This window comes from Patella vulgata, chromosome 9, assembly GCF_932274485.2.
Source record: "Patella vulgata chromosome 9, xgPatVulg1.2, whole genome shotgun sequence".
Taxonomy (NCBI): Eukaryota; Metazoa; Mollusca; class Gastropoda; family Patellidae; genus Patella; species Patella vulgata.
Genome location: NC_065887.2, coordinates 30,922,623 through 30,942,407, shown reverse-complemented (window position 1 = coordinate 30,942,407; position 19,785 = coordinate 30,922,623).

Genomic DNA, 19,785 nt, shown 5'->3' with positions numbered 1-19,785 from the left:
TACTACAACTTTCTATGTTTCCATGCCATTTCTGGGTACTACAATCTATAACTCTTTGTTTGAATGTATACATAACATTGTTTGAATTTCCTCCTTGCTGACAGAACCAAGCATATTGAAAGCCATAGATACTCAGTAATTTCTTAATCTTGGTAGCTCTAGTTATCCTACCAGCATTATTTTAGTAGCATTTCATAACATCTTTTTGGGTATCTTTCATCACCGATTTCTAATATTTTTAGCTAATATTTAATGCACTTAGAGTTATATGTGACAATTCCCCAAATGCGGCACAGTTTGTGGTGGTTGTTTTATTTTTACCTAGGAGTTTTCTGCTGAATTTTTTTTTCACTGATTCTATTTTACTGTATAACTCAAAACTCCAAGTATCTTCCCCATAACGTAATATTGGGACAATCATATTGCCAAACAGAAGCAGCTCTTTCATGACTTAATTTGTAAGTGTTGATAAACTTATGTATAGGGTGCAGAGCTTTTTCCGCTGACAGACATAGTGATTTGATAGTTAGGTGCCAGTTATTGGTGCTAGTAAAGACCCAAATATTTGTATTCTTTTACAATTTGTAGTTCTTTATCTTTTACCTTACCGCACCTCTTAAAGACCACTATCTTTGTTTTATTTGTATTGACTTTCATGTGAAATTTGAGACGAAAATGTTTCAGCATATCGATCTGCTTCTATAAACATCCTACTGTATCTGCTACATTTGCAATGTCATTTGCAATTAGTAACTGCGTGAGATTTGGAACCTGACAATCAACAAAGATACTTTGACAATTTGCAGTATCTACCATATTGATATACTCATTCAAGAACATTACAAATAATATCGAGCTTATCACTCAACCTTGTTTTGTTCCAGGAGAACACTCAAAATAATAGAGTGCTATCTCCCTTCCTGTCAAATGTCTGCAGTTGATGAAGGAATTTCAGATGCGTGTTGACTGCTGATGCTGTATGACGCACAAGACCATGTGTGAGCAGCACAGAAGCTCAATATTTATATCGTTAATGGGGTCCTGGGGGGGGGGGGCTGCAGGGGTTGGTGAGCCGGTGTTTACCCAGAAATTATGTGCGGTGCGCCTAGTTTGATGAGCAAGAAGAATGATATGTTTGACACTTGTTGAGCATTATGATTATGAAATAATGGAGACCAAAATTTGTCTATAATTTTGTAAATCGCATTGAAACCACGTGATTTTTTCCACTAAAATATAAAACCACATTCGCATCCCGTTTCAATTAGAACCTACATTATTTTTACTACAGGCAGCTGGAAAACTCTAGTTCAGATATTTAAGGCCATATTACACACATTAAAACCAAAACCGTATCTATAATTATGTAATTTACAAACAAATATAGATATAAGACAGAAACTCATTATTTAATGAAGTAAATCAATTATTGAAAATCGAAATCATGCCGTTACTCTTCACTTGAAATGTCATCAAATTTAACCGTCATCATCATCATCGCTGTCACTACATGCATGAATATCAAATTCAGTTTCCCCTGTCAGTGGTACTGAGGTGGTGGGGTGGAGAGACAACGCCCAGTTGTTTGGATGTGGGGTGGACAATAGTTTAAACAATATTTAATTCAACAAACTGAATCGGACTGAACAACAGGTAAGGTGCTACATGGGCAATCTCAGTTGGGAGGGGGCTGGGCGGGGTGCTGAGCCCTTTTGCCCACAATTTTCTTTGTCACCCGAATTTTCTGAATGCATCAATCATTAACGAAAACGAATTTTCCACAAAGCTGTGATGGTTGTTTATTTTTAATTAATTACACAATTATATATGGTCGCATTCTCCATCCTCTGATGTTTGTGCCCAAAAAACTGAAACACACTGCCCGAAAAATGGAAGGCTCATCGAATCTGGGTGGACGGGGGGGGGGGGGGGCATATAAATTCATCCAAAATAGATATATGGCAAAACCAAAATAATACTGTAAGGAAGTGGCAATTGTAATGAAGAGAAAAAAAATAAAATTTAGTTTAATGTCGAACTGTTTGGTATCAACCGGTATAATTAAGATGTACATACGCCATACATTATGCTATAGGAGGAATGTGGTCCAAACAACGCCGTTGCCGCCTACTCTTTATTTCGAATTTCAAATTCTTTTACGTGCACGCTACCTCAGTTTTATATTCCATCCGAATAACTAGATACTGTCCATCACAGCCCCCCCCCACTTCCTGCACCACTGACAAGGGGAAACAACGCTGGAAAGTTTGGGGAACTGTCTAGGTCAACACGTGGATAGAACCTCAGATCTCCTGATTAGTGAGCAACGGACAAGGTGAATTCACGCCTGACCATGATCATATCCTGGACCGCCCGGTAATTGAGCCATCCCCTTACTGTGTAGGCCTATCTGCGCCTCACTGATGAAACCATCCTCAGTATACCCAGGGATTTCATTCCGTTATACTTCACTAACCCCTGGGTTAATCTATAGGGGAGACACGTTTTCAAATTATTCGCCCTTGATGATTGTGCTATTTTTATCGACCAATCCCATGCATTGTTAATTGAAAGGGAAGTTGGCAAAGGGAAGTGACTCTCACCAGACAAGTTTAGGAGTTAGCCTAAATGAGAGAAGTTCAAATTATTCTAAATGCGTACTTACTAACAACAAATTACTGAAGACCGGACCAAGAACGAATAGTAATAATTATAACAAAAGTCAAACATATAGATGTTGAAATCAGCGAAACATACTTCATACTACATATTTTGATAATACAATTAATTATAAATGAATTAGAAATATATACATTACTTACATAAATCATTCAGTAAATGGATATGAATTTGGTTAATTACCCTTATAAAATCGAAGGCGAAAGGACTGGTTTGTAAACTTTTTCTTGATTGGATCGTAGACCTTCACAATCAAGGCCAGGGCAGATAATTTGAAGTCGTGGAAACCCTATGGATTAACCCAGGGTATAGTGAAGTAGAACGGAATGAAAACACTGTGGATACCGAGGATGTGATGAAACTTGCATGGAAAACAGGAATACTAGCTGTATGTTGTCACTTCCATTACAGCATTATTTAGTTTTGGCCATATATATTTTAGTGAACAAACTAAATATCTGTAGATGCTATGTTTCAGTTTAAATATTTGTTAGAACTTTAGCCCCAAATCTTATCTGAAAAAAGGTTGATGTATATAGGCCTTTGTCTGTAGTTAAATCATATTCAGTTTATCGTATAAATTCTTTAAACAAAATACTGTTATCAATAATTATTGATATTTTCCATAAAGGGAGATAACTGGATTTCCAAAATATCGTATGTACCCTTGTCCATTTGGTTTCTGCATTCTGTTTTAAATTAAAATTTAACCAATAGCATATTCTGTGCATATGAGGAAGGTATCGGGTGTGTTCGCCAATATTTAATTTTATGTCAACTTCACAATTGTGACAATTATCACAATGTTCACCTGGCTCTAAATTGAGTTATTGCAAACATTTTGGTTGAAACTCTCTGAATTCGTGTTTCTGGTGTTGTAAGTTTTCCGAAAATGTATAGGTTGTTTAGTAGGGAGAACGTTGTAGCAGAATTTCACACTGCAGGCCTATAATAATTGCATACCTTGTTCAAATATATATCACCGTTGGGGTTGGTTCTACAATGCCGCTCGACTATGTAATTAATCGATATTAACCCAGAAAGAAATTACCACAAAGCTTAAGAACACGGTTGACTTGTTGTAGTACAGTAGCTGGAATTCGATATAAGAGTGGGCCATAGTGCCGCTGCCCAGGCAAAAGTTTCCTCATAGCGCACTGCATGGCGTATGCCCGTCTTCAATAGCCCAGTAGACGCAGAACAGTAGGACGTTAAACCACATTTCATTTCATTTATTGTCTGAGACAAGATGTGAAAATAACCAATGTATATAATCAGAATAATCATTTAAGTCTAATTAAATAAATAGATTATAATTAAATAATAATAGATTATAATTAAATAATAATAGACTAAAACTTCAATCTCTTTATTTCAGTATACTGTTATAAATTAGTTGTTTTGGAGGAGGTGGCTAAGTGGGTAAGACGCTGGCTCCCTAGCCTGAAGGTCGGGTGTTCGATCCCTGCATTGGCCGAGAAAGTTCATCCAGATTTTCCGGCGTGGTTCCTCCTTGTCAGTGATGCAGGACGAAGGGCCTGGCAAGGACAGCTGTCTAGTCGTTCGGATGGCATTGGCTTACACATTGGCGTGCACTTAAAAGATCCCCTGGGAGTTGAAATTCGATATACGAGTAGGTCGTAGTGCCATCTAGTCGTTCGGATGGCATTGGCGTACACATTGGCGTGAACTTAAAAGATTCCCTGGCAGTTGAAATTCGATATAAGAGTAGGCCATAGTGCCATCATAGCACACTGTATGGTGTATGCCCGTCATTCGCCCAATTTGGAGCAGAACAGTAGGACGTTAAACCCCATTTCATTTCATTTTGTTTTAGAGGAGATATTACAGGTATCGCACTATTCATACACTGATAAGTAACATGGCGATCTCTGCTTAACGTTTGTAATAATTAATATAAGGTTTTAGAGAATTACAAATATTATAGAAATCAAGTTAAAATTGGAATGAATACCTCAATATTCATATTTAAGAAGAAGGGTTTTTACATAGGCTAAACCATTTCCCAAAGCCAGTTCCCCAATCCCATTCATATTTTCTCAATAAAATTGTTGTTTTTTGTTTGTTTTTGTTTTTGTTTTGGGGTTTTTGTTTTAAAAAAGAAAATCATATTATTACAGATAATAAAGTAACATAATAAATGTTATCTTAAAGTTCGAAGTAATTAATTACATGAAATAAACCCACGAGATTTTATAAATCTACACAAGTTTGTTTTAACTTGTGTTAATGCAATGTAAAACAACCCAAGCTTGTGTAGAATATTTTTAATAGAAGTCTTTGTGGTGAGATCTAACACAAGAGTTTTTTTTAGTATTCAAATCCATGAATACTATTATATAGAAGAGTTACAAAATTTCGACATAATCGGGTGTTGACGGTTTGTTTACTTCCGCGTATTCTTGACAATCAATTGTGTCATACACATGTAATTCTTCTGATCTGTTGTCAAGGCTAAATACCGCGTTTCCATCTGTTTGGTTGGTGTTAGATCTTCTTGGCATACTATCGCTTTTCTTCTTATATTTTAGGATGGTGGATGCTATGAGTACAATCAGGACAATACCAATAACTAAAGTTATAACTATAATCAATATTGTAGAACCAGGAATTTTTTTTACTAAAAAATAATACAGAATCCATTGGTACATATCAAAGCATTTAATATATCCCCAACAATGCGGTATACAATTCAGTTACAATATGTCATGTAACATCCATTTCGATTGGTTGACTTCCATCCGCCTGTGTTGTTTAACCAATGCGAGTCATAACAGGTTTAGGTTTAGATAAATTGGGTTTAGATAGGTCACGCTTCACATAATTCATTGTCACCCAGATATGCATAAATAAGCATGAAAGAAAACTAAATTCTTACCTGGCTGTCCTGGCAATATAACTTTCTGGTCAGGCAGTGTCGGCAGTGGCCATATAGAAACCCACTTATCTCCTCCATTAGGCGCAGGAACAACAACTTTACGGGTTTTAGCTTTTAAATCCAGTTGAAAAACTCTGTAAAGTAAAATAAAACTTTTTAAAGACAACTCCATTAAATAATAAACAATATAAACACAGCGCAGGATTTGTATGTATTCTACGGATAAACACACCCAGTTGTGTCTACATCCAAAAATTATTTTATAGGAAGTAACAGATGACTTAACTAATCGAGAGAGAGAGAGAGAGAGATATGTTGTCCTATCACTAATGTAAATAACAGTATACGAATTTATTTTGACGTATTACTTCATCACCCTACTGGTCAGGAGAGGGGGGGGGGGGTAACATTCACTCAACACAAACTAGAGCGAGTTTACCATGGGAGAAAACAAAGGGACCCGAATATCAGGTCCACTTATTACTTATTAGGTCGTCTCGGGACTAACATGTGGTTGAATTTTAATGGAGAGTGGGGAGGGGAGAGTGGGGGGGGGGGGGCTTCCGTGGTCAGAGAAAACTGGAGAGAGAGAGTTTGTCCTATCACTAATATAAATAATTTAAGACTTTATTTTAACTGTGATCCCAATCAAAGTTGTTTCAGACAAACATTTTCTAAAAACATGTTGATCCTTACAAGCCAGGGGTGTGCAGGCTGTTAAAAATAAAATCTGGAAAGCAACTTTAATCTATGTCAGTCCAAATAGTGGATTTGCTCAAGTCCGAGTAGTGGTACCCATATCGAAGCCGGGTGTAGACTGACAGGACGATTTACCCGATACTAGCTAATACTCACCCAATACTATAAAACTACAACATGCAACCTCAAAATAGTGGAAAACTAACATAATTCATTAAATATATAAAATTCTTAGTTAATTCCTGGAAAACCTGTAAACAATGTATAGCAAATAGATGAAATGAATTCCACAGAAGAGGCAGAATGTGAACATTCGATCTGTATCCAAATTATTTGGGTTTATATTTTGGAATTATAAGGTGTTCTTGTTGAGAACGGAGTGGACGTCCAGTAAAATATAGTAATAAAAGATCTGCTAGATAGGAAGGTCCATTTCCATGTAAACACTTATCCGCAAGGCACAAGAGGTTAAAATCAATTCTTGATTTAACTGACAGCCAATGAAATTGTTTGAGTGCTGGTGTAATATGCGAGTTCCTGGGTAAGCTACTGGTGATTCGAGCTGTAGTATTTTGAACGGTTTGGAGTTTTGATATCAGTTAGTGTGATATTTCAGATAACAAGCTATTGCAAAAGTCTAATCTTGATAAGACGAGCGATCGAACCAAAGTATGAGCTGCGTCCTTCGATATGAGATGACGATTGTTGCTGATAGAGCGGAGGTGGAAAAAACTGGTTTGACAGATATAATTAACCTGAAATTCCAAGGATAGTTCTGCATCGATGTAAACACCCAGATTTTTTAATCTTTGTTTGCTGGTTTAATTCTGAGTCAGCTATTTTCAAAGTTGATGTATCTGATTTTTATAGTGGGTGTTTTGATCCAATCATGATAGCTTATGTTTAGTCATAAATTAATTTCAATATATTTACATACATGTATTAATTGGTGGACATCCAGCTTTTTAAAGTATGGGCGCATTTTGATGTACGTTGAAATCAAAGTCACGGGTAAGCGTATGCAGGAGCCACGGTGGCTAAGTGGGTAAGACGCTAGCTCTCTAGCCTTGGGGTTGAGAGTTTGCTTCCGGTGTTGGTCGAGAACGTTCAGCTGGATTATCTGGTGTGGTTTCCCCTTGTCAGTTAAGCCGACCGACAGGACGAAAAACGAAGGTCCTGTGGACACATTGACGTGCACGTAAAATATCCCTTGGCAGTTGGAATTTACGATTTAACATGTCGACAAATGACCCAAAGGCTCCAGACTCCGAATTTGAAAATAAAATATATTAAAATTTTATTTCAATAATTCGCTAGCACGTATGGGTATTTAGCAGTAGGAGGAAACAGGTTGAAACCCAACAGGTTGGACAGGCGACCATACTACTTGTCAATTACAAGCGGTCAATCGAAACAACGCCACTTGACTCAATGACAGACCTTATGGTTTCGCGCGCACCACTAGATCAACCAAGTCCAATTTCATTGGGACTGCAGGTCATACACTTATGAAACTGATAGTTAATACCCAAATTGAAAAACAAATATGTTAAAGACTATTGCTTCCATCGTATCGTATAATATTTCGTATTAACGAAATACTCGTATTTCGTTATAACGATATAATAAATTGTTCTGTTCCGACTGATAATTGTTGGAAATTGATAATAAAAATGGTACATTTTTAATTTTATTAGATTGATCTGCTGCTTTTGACACGGTGGATTCTTCTATTATTTTACGTAGACCTCGTTTTAAATTCGGTATTTGAGGCTCTGTATTAAATCTTTTAGAAAGCAGTGTATTTTAGTGAATTGTAAATGGTCGCCCTGAATGGCCTGAATCTGTTTTGTCATCTGGGGTTCCTCAAGGTTCTATTCTTGATCAAATTTTATGTACCCTTAATACTTCACCATTGTGTGATATTGTTAGAAAATATGGTCTCGGTTTTCAAATGTATGCCGATGATACTCAATTATATATTTCATTTACACCCAATTGTCCATCTTCTTTCAATTTATCAAAATTGCAGCTTGAAAACTATATTCGAGAAATTAGAAAATGGATGATGATAGAAACCGAATATTTGTTATTAGGCCCAAGGCTTCAATTAAGTAAACTGGTACATGACAAATTCCCCCCCCCCCCCCCTGTTATTGGTAACTGTGATATATTCTGCCCGGAATATTGGCGCAATCTTTGATAGTGTTATGCCTATAGTAGCTCAAGTAAATAGTATTTGTAAACTGTCCTATTATATAATCTCAGAATTATTGGTAAAATATATGTATCTTTAACTGCATAGGCCACCAAGTCACTTGTTAGTTCTGTGGTCACTTCTCGATTAGATAACTTTAATATACTTTTAGTTGGTTTACCTTTAAATCTTATAGATGAATTACAAAAAAAAGGTACAGAATACTGCAGCTAGACTTGTTACTTTAACTAAGAAATATGATCACATAACTTCTGTTTTATATAATTTACACTGGTTACCTGTTAAATATCGAACTGATATTTTATTACTTAATTTTAAGAACTTTATACACCTGGCCGAACATTACGTACATCGGATAAACTACTTTTAAAGTCCAAATACTGTTCAACCGGTTTCTTATGATCAGCGCTTCTAGTTATTAAGCATCTGTTTTATGGAATAATCTACCATTTAATTAAGATGTTGTACATTTCTATATTCTTTTAAAACAAACACAACTTTAAACCGATTTATTTAATCAGGCTTTTAACTAACTGATGTTGTACATTTCTATCATATTCTTTTTAAAAAAACAACTTATAACCTATTTATTTAATCAGGCATTTAACGACTTAAAACACATTTATTTAATTAGGCTTTTACCAGACTCTGTATACAACTTTAAAGTGCCCCTGATCATGTTATAAATATGCTGTAATAATAATAATAATAAATAGATGTTTCAGATTATTGTACAAATTATGTACTCTATCGGGTAATTAACTCATTGATATTGAAATAATAATAAGGTAGTATGTGGTTGTATTTTGCAGTATTGTGGTAAGTAAATTGGTTATATTGGGTTAGTGTTTCAGACTCTTTAGCGTATACCATAAATAGACTTTTCCAGTTTGCCGTAAAAAAATTTTTGGCGTATAGGCCTTTCTATATAAGATAAACATGTGTTGAATTGTTGTCTATTTGGTCTAAATTCTTGATGAATACAACCATTGCATGTATAAACTACTGACCGATTAGGAGTATGACAGACAAAATACACTCTTTCCTCGAGGGTTGTAACATGGTCTGGATTACAACCAATTTCTTGCAGTTCCGAAGATTGGATAGCCATATTCGGTAGCGATTCAGTTCTCACGCCATTCAGGTTTGCTAAAAAAAAAATTTCTTGAATGACGTCTGCACACACGATACCATTATCTGTGAAATTAAATTCGGTTGTGTTAGTAATGTTTATATTTGTTGTGGAAAACAAACAAAATGGGGGACAATTCTTTTCAAAGAGAAAAACAATATTTTGAAAGTTGAATTTCGTTTACTGTGGCTTTATACGATTTGTAAACTATACAAGCATGCCTAATTAGACATTGTTATTTCAGATTATATTATCACCGGGATAAGGAACATGTTCTTGAATTGGCCAAGAAAGTTTCTTATGATTTTCCAGCATGATTTCGTTTGAACCATTGACTGTAATTCGACAAATGCGTAAGCAGTATGGCCGGTGTCAGGACAAAACGTTCCTCATAGCACAACGCATAATGTTTAAACACGTCGGTGAAGATAAGTAGGCCGTTGTAAAAACCCATTGTTTGATTCGATTTAAACATAAACCATGAAGCAAGCAATACAAATATATCCCTTTCGCCCAAATATATAAAAAAAACAAGCCAACAGTGTGGCGGACGAACCCATTTTAATAGTCCCCTGCTTTCTTCGAAAGGAGGGGACAGCAAATATGACAAGCATCCATTTATATGAGATAGGCGGTGCAGATATCAAGATGTTATTAACATTGAACTATTTTAAGTTTTAGCTAAATTACCTAAGATTTAATAATAATAATAAAATGACGCTTATCTTATATTTAAGTAAAGTGACACAATTATATAGAATACAGTTTACGTAAGTATATGATTACTCAACAAACCCAACTTCTAAAAGTTGTCAACAATGAGTCCCACAAGACATCTTACTCGAACTTTTCGTCCAAGTATTCTAAACTTACCTAAAATACTAAACAACGGACAGTTTAAGAGCAAATCAGTAAGTTGGGGGTTGCCTGGCTGTGAAGTATAAAGACTCTTTACAGTAGACCAATACACTCTGCAATTATAGAATAAAACAATACTAAACTACAAATAGGTTAACTTCAAACGAGTAATTTGTGGGTTGTTTGTCTGTGAAGAATAAAGACTGACTGATTTAGATCAATACACTTTGTAATTATAGAATAAAAAAATAGATTCTATGTATGCTTAAGATATAACGATGCATTATATTAGATTTCGATTACTTCAGTTTGTTCCAGTATAGCCTACCGTAAGTAGTTGACCTGAATCCCAAACAGCCAATCAATCGTTGCGGGGTATGGGGTCTAGCCCTTATGGAGAAAATTCTGAAAATTTCAGCTATTCTAGACCGTGAGTTTAGTAGCTTCAAGGTTGTCCAATCTCAGTGTAAAATGTGGTTTAGACTTTAGAGTAAACTACAGACTTGCCGTGTGAATAAGTATATAACATTTGAAGCCAAAATAAAACAGTCGAGATGTAAATGCATAGTAAATTACAGAAAACATATTGATAATAGATTCAGATGGGCGAATTAATTACGTAATTCATATTGATAATAGTTTTAGACGTCGACCTAATGTTTATGACTTACACCCATTCTCTAAAATAGTAAATGAAATGGGGTAAAAACGTCCTACTGTTCTGCTCAGAGTGGGTTCATGAAGAAGAGCATACGCCATATAGTGTACTATGAGGGAGAATAGCGGTGCTATATATTACTATTACTACGAATTCCAACTGCCAAGTGTACGTTTACGTGCATGGCAATGTGTACACGAAACCTCGGATTTTCGTCCCATTCGAACAACCATACGCTGTCACTTCACAGGCCATCTGTCCTGTACCACTTAGAAGAAGGAACCACGCCAGAAAATCCAAATAGAACACTAATATTACCTTTTATTGGGGCCCTTGCCACTGAATCCAATACCAAAGATATCTGGCCCAAATAGTTGTGTAGAAATAATCGTTTTTGTATAATTCTGTTTGTAAGAGAGAAACACAAGTCCTTTGGTTGATGCGTAGTATAAGTTTCCAGTTTCTTGGTCAACGCCAATACGGCCAGTATAACGATCATCTGATATGAAATAGAGTGCTATTTAAGAAACCCCTTTCTCATTAACACCCCCACCTCACCCACGGATAATCAATTTGATATTAATTTAAGTAATTTATCCCCCCCCCCCCACACACACACCCAAACAAACACAAAATATTCCGCTTTATTGTAAATTTAAGTAATTTACCCGCCCTCTTTGTATTTGTGAATAGCTTTTCTGCCAACGCATCGCTCTCGCCTGCGTAACTGGTCATAAAATTTTTAATTACCCCTAACCCTAAGCACTTAGGAAATTAAATATAATCTGTATCAGAAGTCACTAACAGGTCATATATTAATCTGTTTCACAAACTCTTTCCCATTTTCACACCCCCACCTCCCCAAACACCCCCCCCCCCCCCACACACACACACACAACCACACCCACACAGAGAATATTCTGCTTTATTGTCAATCTCAAGTATTTGCCCCGCACACACACACACACACACATATATATATTTTAAATACATTCAAAAACTGTGTATCAGATGTCTCCATGCATTATAGTAAACATTACAGGAAACTTAATTCTAATCGTTTTCCTTCTATTCCAGCCCGTGTACACAGTAATTTCAATGTGGTCCAATATAGTCTACTTTAGATGGCTGACCTGAATCCTAAACAAATAATCAATCTCTTGGAGTATGGGAGCATCGCCCCCGCCGAGCGTTCTTCTGCTATTCTGGGCCTTGAGTTCAGCAAATTCAAAGTTCTCCAAACTATCGGCAACCGAAATCCCAATCTATTGCGACCTGAATTACAATCGTCCAACCAGACTGTTGCATCTGCATTCACAAATGATAATCGATGCTCGAAAAATGTCACACAAAGCAGAGTGGGTCCAGATAAAGTAAAATTTGTGTTTTATTAGATTTCGGGCACTTTATTTTGCCAACTAGGTGAAATAATAATTTTGATTTTTTACTTTACCCCTCTTCCCGAAAAGTCAGATTGCCCGAAAGTTACAGGAGGTAGGGGGGGGGGGGGGCAGCTAGTCCCCCTGACCCCCCCCCCCCCCCTCAACCCCCTGGCTCGTACGGCTATGGCCACACATTGTTCTTTGCCTAACAAGTCATATATCGTACCATCAACCGTTAAAGTCATTATATATTGTCTTTATCAGATGTCACTAATTAAAATAACTTCATACATGATAGTAAACATTACAGAGGACTTTAGTCTAATTAATTGCAACATGGAGTATACTTAACAGGTTATATATAAATATCGTATTTGAATTACTTTCAACCATTAAGACCATCAGACATTGCCAGTTTCAATCTGTTTCACAGAGATCTTCTAGCTAATATCTCTGTAACAGATGACTGTTTCGACACGTGACGCCACATCACGCGGCGTAAATCATTGGCTCAATAGCGCGTGCATTGTTTACATAAGACGTTACTGATTCGGGCTAAATGGTGAATTTTACTTATTTTAATACCCATTTACACTAAATAGGAAATGATTTTTACCTACAAACATTTCAAACGTCTGTATTTATTTTTCTAATTAATGAAAAAAATGTTTTAGAATTTAATTTGACGGAATAAAAAAGTTAATATTTGGGACTCATTAAGTCGCATCGATGTCATCCTTATCAGTGATTGTAGCGGCCTAGCGAAAATTCACTTCTGATCAGTGTGGGCCAGTTTATGATAGTAAACTTGACACATCAGTCTAATGAATATTAGATATAGACACACTAATCGATTTGTGCACTAATCGTTTTTTTGTTCAACTTGTTAGCAACAAAGTAAATGCCTGGGCGACCCTTCATACGCGGTAACCGTCCACAGAAACAAGGTTTAGGTGTCCCTGCTGTACCCAGACTCTACGAAAAATAAAGAAATTGACTAATCTAAAGTGGTATTCAGATAAAGTGGGCTCTTGAAAAGATTAAAAGGAGTCTGCTTGTTTTCAATGCCCTTCTAAGGTGGAAAATATAGTGTGATCAAATAATGCGGTAATCAGACCTATTTAAAATCATCTGTTCTAATTATATTCTGACTTCAGGGCCCTGTTTCTCGAAATTTTAACTAAGATAAAATTCCAAATTTTAGTAAATTGATTGGATAATATTAGGTTGATTTTAGTGCTTAGCCAATCAAAATTGAAGTATCTACTAGAATTTGGATATTATCTTTAGTTAAAATTTTGTGAAACAGGCCCCTGGCCAGGAAGATGATATAAAACACCGGAATATAATCACTCCAGAAAACCATTCAACACATGAAATCGCTTTCTTCAAATGAAATGAACAGGGACTCTCAAAGTTGTTAACCTGCTCCGACTCGTCTAATGAAGACGCACATGCGTTGTACAGTGTCTTATGAGGGAATTTCTGCCCGGAAAGCGGCGCTACGACCTACTTACCACGCCGGAAAATCCCGACGCACGGGTTGAACACCAGACTTCTAATGTCTTACTCGCTGAGCCACCGTGTCTCTAGGTTTTATTGCAACAATTATAGTAAACTATTCGGAGATACTTGCGGATTCACAAAATTCCATGCTTGGTTTAAACAATATTTTATTCCGAGCAATATTTGAGTATAAACAATACATTGACTTGAAAACAATCCGAAACTTATAAATTCATCTCTATCTTTGTCTGGATGTTGGGGGGGGGGGGGTGTTTGGGGGGAGTAATAAGTAGGTATAGATAAACTGATAATTTTTTTTATGTATTCAGCATTATTCAATATAGTCATATCCCATTTATATATCAAGACTCCTAATAACTAGGTATTACATTAGTATATCTATAAATTGAGTTGATAGTTACTACCTTCATCCTTTTCTGTTATTATGTCCACATCACCACCGTCTGGGTCCATGCGAACATGGACAATCGTTGTGAAGTTCCATCCTCTCTTATGTGTGTAGTATAACAATAGTCTTTCATTATCAAATGAAATATTTGCAACTGTAAATATCAAAGGTGTAAATTCCGAGAAACTAGGGGGGTTTGATCTGATTACGCTCCGAGGGTCGTGAACACATGTATAATGTACACATTATTTAAAGATACAGTTTTAGATTATCAAGTTTGATACTGTAATCATATTTAATCAAGATGTATGCAAATCATAATCAGCATAATTTGCAAACAATAATACTACTAATACTATTCTGTAAGCTGTTTAACGGAAAATTTCGGTGGTCAAGAAGCATATTGCAAATAAACAGCTACATAATTATATCTATACATGAACATTCCTCAAGATGGACGGACACAATCTGAAAAGTTCCGAGCAAAGTTCCGACACTTATAAATTCTTTAATTGCTCCTTTGTGTGATTTGAAAACAGAACAAATATTACAATGACCACTATGGGTTTGTTTTTAAATTAAACGAACAAGGGACAGAACAATAACCATTAATGAAGCGTATATACGTACCGTTCTGAACAATTTCCGTTTTCTCTTTGTTCTTCGTGTTATACCAATATAGTATACCATTTGTAGTTAACAGCATCATTTCTTCCCCTGAAATATAATTGTACAAAATATATTTGCTGAAGATTGATATTAATTGTTTTTTGGGAACAAATGGTGAATGCGACGTGACAATGACAGTACCAATAGGTAATTTGACATCTTTATCAGATCTCGATAATATAGTTAGCATAAATTTTACTTCTAAAGTTGAGGAAATAAAGAGATTAATTGTAATGTGGTCAAAGAGATTCCTAACAGTAATAGGGAAAATAACAGTAGTGAAAAATATCGTAATACCAAAACTGGCACATCTCTTTAGTAGTTTACCTACTCCAAGCCAGGAAGTTACTAAGCAAATTGAGACCATGATTTTTAATTATATCTGGAATGGCAAGACAAATAGAATCTCGAGAAAATTAAAAATACAGGTCGTGTGAAAACGATGGATTAAGAATGCTAAATGTAAACTGCTTCAAAAAAAGTCTTAAATTGTCATGGATAAAACTAAACTCCTTACAGAAAACTCAAACTGGTCAAAACTTATAAAAGATATCATGCCTACAAGCCTAGAGAAAATGACATCGTGCGGTGGTGAACTTGTAAAAAAAACAATAAATGAAATTACTAATCAATTTTGGAAAGACGTTTTCAAAGCCCTCTATGACTCTATCCAAGCTAACCAGAAAACACTAAACTCTAAAGAAATAATTAATGAACCCGTGTGGCATAATAACAAAATTACAATTTCCAGAAATCCTATCTACTACAAAGAATAGTATGAAAAAGGAATAAGATTTATCTATGACTTCTTAGATGAGGAAGGGAATCTAATTAATTTAGCCCAATTCAATAAAAAATTTAATTTCAATACTCCTTTTACCAAATTTTTAGGTCTATTAAAACATTTCTTGAAAAACATCAAAATATTGGTTACTACGGCTACTACCATGGCAACCCAAAACACATCCAAACTATCATGGGTAAAAAATTATTTCAAAAGATTTTTATCAACTGTTTGTTGCCGAGCTTCATAAAAAAACCAAAAAGCGAAATCAAATGGGAATCAATCATATCTGATGAAAACATAGGTGATTTGTGGCAAAATATCAATTCTTTAGCTTCTAAAATAACTAAAGACACCAGACTTATTTGGTTACAATATAGGATTATCCATAGGATTCTGAGTACTAATCAATATCTAAAAAAAATAGGTATACAAGAAAATGATAAATGTACATTTTGTAAAAATTATGTAGAAACCATCACTCACATATTTGTCGAGTGTGAAAAAATTGAAAAGTTATGGAAAAACTTTCTTAATTGGTTTAATTCGATCATGAATCTCGACCTAACCTTATCTCCAGTGGATATAATATTCGGGAAATTAAAACCATGTAATAATCAAATTAACATACTCTTGTTAAAGATACATTATGTAAGATTTAGATAAAGAACTAGCCATTCTTGCTATAATAGTTCGAAAGTAGATGATGTAAAATGAATAATTTCAAAAATTCATTCAAATTACACTATTGCAAATGAAGATATTAGCCATTGAAGGTTTGACAGACGCGTGCAATAATTTCAACCACCGTACTGGTTGTTCGAAGCTAAGTCTCGGTCCTCCATATTTGATTAAATCAAAGTATCGCTGAACCATTCTAATCTATTTAATATCGGGAAAATCTGATGCCATCGAGAGTTGATTAAGGCCTGGGTCAGTTAATTAATGCCTAATTAATACTTTAGAAAACATTTCAGGCCTAAAGAAAGACCTGCAATAGGCAGATTTAGCTCTTGCATAATGCATGTTTAATCATAAAAAAATACATTTATAAAAATAAACTATTAAAACAAACAGTATCCCTAAAAGAAATAAGATACTACCTAAAACTTGAAAAATACAAATACAAAATGAATTTGAATCATGAGACATATATAGACAAATAGGGTGATTATGAAGCTTTATTTGCTGAATGATCGCTATTAGATGACAAAGACCAGTAATTTTGTGGGGGGATCAAGGGTGAAGATGATCAGTTATAAGTATCGATTTCTTTAATTAATATTTTATTGATTTAATGTTTCTCCATCTAAGTAATACCCGGCTATGTTATGGCTATGACATGTACATTGTTCAGTATAAAATATATATGTACTCGAAAAAATTGAATATGTCACAGCAACACTTATCCTACTTTGTTTTTTGTAAAGTGCTGACCCCAGGGCCCCATCCATGTCAGTACTACTTATAAAACTGTCTGGGAAAATAAATAAGCTTTAAAAAAAAATCTTTATCAAAGATGTATAAAAATAAATGTCAAAACACAATGTCCGTCTTTGGTGATGGACAGAGGGTCTGCCACTGAATAGAGTATAGTCGTTTGGATGTGACAGCAAATTGAGATCTATTGTACACATAAGCATGCACGTAGAATAACACTTGGCAGTTGGAATTTGATATAAGACTAGGCCGTTGCACTGTTGTCCGAGCAACATGTCACCAATAGCACACTATGACGTGTGTCCATCTTCATTAGGCCAGTACTATAGGATGTATGTCCATATATAAAGATTATTGTACTATAGGTAGTTATAGCCTGAAAATGTATTCGGTTTTAGTAGAAAAAAAAATAAGCCAAATGTCTCCCTACCTGTTACAAATAATGCATTTAAAATACACAAAGACAAAAGTCGTTGAAACAACTTCATTTCTAGACACGAAATGACACAATGTGATATAGTAATAATTTCAGCGACAATTACATGAATCAATATGAAAAACCATATTTTTAATTCCAAACGCTTTCTGCTTTCATTGGCTCTGAATGTGCATATGAATTTTACTATTATATATATGTTTTAAATGAAGCGGGCTACATGTATTTGAAAAAGGAATTAGTAAGATATTTACAACGAGTTGTTAAATAATATCAATACATACAAATACAAATACATATACATACCCTATAAAATAGGAGTTTATAGGGTATGTATTATTTTAATATGGATACCATATAAACACAACAAAACAGGATTGAAATTAATAATATGAATTGATTAAAAGTACAATATTCTCAAAATGTAGAAATATACTTAAAGAAATACTTATAGAATTATACCAATTATTTCATATATAAAATATATATTACCATATTAAATAGATAAAATATTGAAGTCAATCAAATAAATTAAAAAATTACCAAGTGATATAATGTGCTTCTACTTGTAACAAGGATTAAATTGCAAGTTAGATTTGAAAGAGAAGCGGAGATGTGGTTGGTTTAGTGAGTTAAACGCGAGTACAGATTAGACTTGCTATTAAAAAGAGATTTCAGACCAGCTTAAGGATAAAACTTAAAGAGACAATACCACACTTTTTAAAGTTGAGATACCATATTAACAATCAATACAAATATACACTGTAACATAGGATCAAAGATTTAAATGATAACGATGACTGTGGATTTGACTTCTTTATTTTAACAGTACAGGAACACACATTAATAATTATTACATCTGTAATTCTAACAACCACATCATTTTTAGTCGTTTCGACCATCGCCTGCTTCCATTTTCACATACCCTCGTTCTGTCTTGAAGAGCGGATCCAGTCTGTGATCTCTTGGTAAGTCTGTCTCTCTGTCTGCCCGTCTGAGTTTCTACCGGACATCATATATAACGGTCAAGGTGTTGTCATCAACCGTATTAGTATTTAAGAGCCATTCACAAGTTATAATACATATATATCAGTAGCCTCAACGGACAAACATATAATATTATCTAATAATATGAGGAGATAGTGACTAATTAAAGATACATTAGTTAAGAGTTTAATAAAGAGTTGGTCATTCTTGCTATAATAATTCAAAAATAGATGATAAAAAAAGAAAATGTTGAAAATTTCAGTCAAATTACTTTGTTCTGAACTGAATTGTCACTGTTGGAAGTTTGGACTAGAAATAGACATCAATTGTGTCTGCACCGTCTATGAGAATTTGCGATCGTTTGATTGACAGACGATTACTCTACCCACATATTCTCGATTATCAAGTAACATGCTCAATGGCTATGGTAGCCTCACTTGGCAGGCCGTTCTTCACCAGTTCCCGTAGTGACATCAGCGACTAACGGTAAACGTTAGCTTGGTCCGCCATTTATTGATTTAATTTTAAATGAACGACTGTTTAAATCCAAACTGTATCCAAGCCATCTGTGGGTCTACAGAGTTGATTTTGAGCTTGTCGTGTAAATAAAGGTCTAATTAATAATTTCTATAACATCTGAAGCCTAAATAAAGACTTGCAATAGGCAGATTTAGCTTTTGCATAATGTATGTTTAACTAACTTAATTATTAGATATGTGATACACCTGTCAATATCATTGTCTTACAGCACTAATATACACTACCACGTATACACAGTCCTATGATTGTATAAATTTAGTGATTGAAACACGGTGGGGATTTTATGATTTAATTTATAAATTGATCTAGACTTAGTCTCGATTGGCAAGTACCGTTGTGACGATAATAAACAATCTCCACTATGTTTTTAAACACTGATAACTTTTCTCAGAATAAAGTAATATGTAATTTTTACTATTACAGAAAAAGTTATGTCTCTTGATCTCAACTATAACAACAATTGATAGTCAAAACATACTTATTTGATGG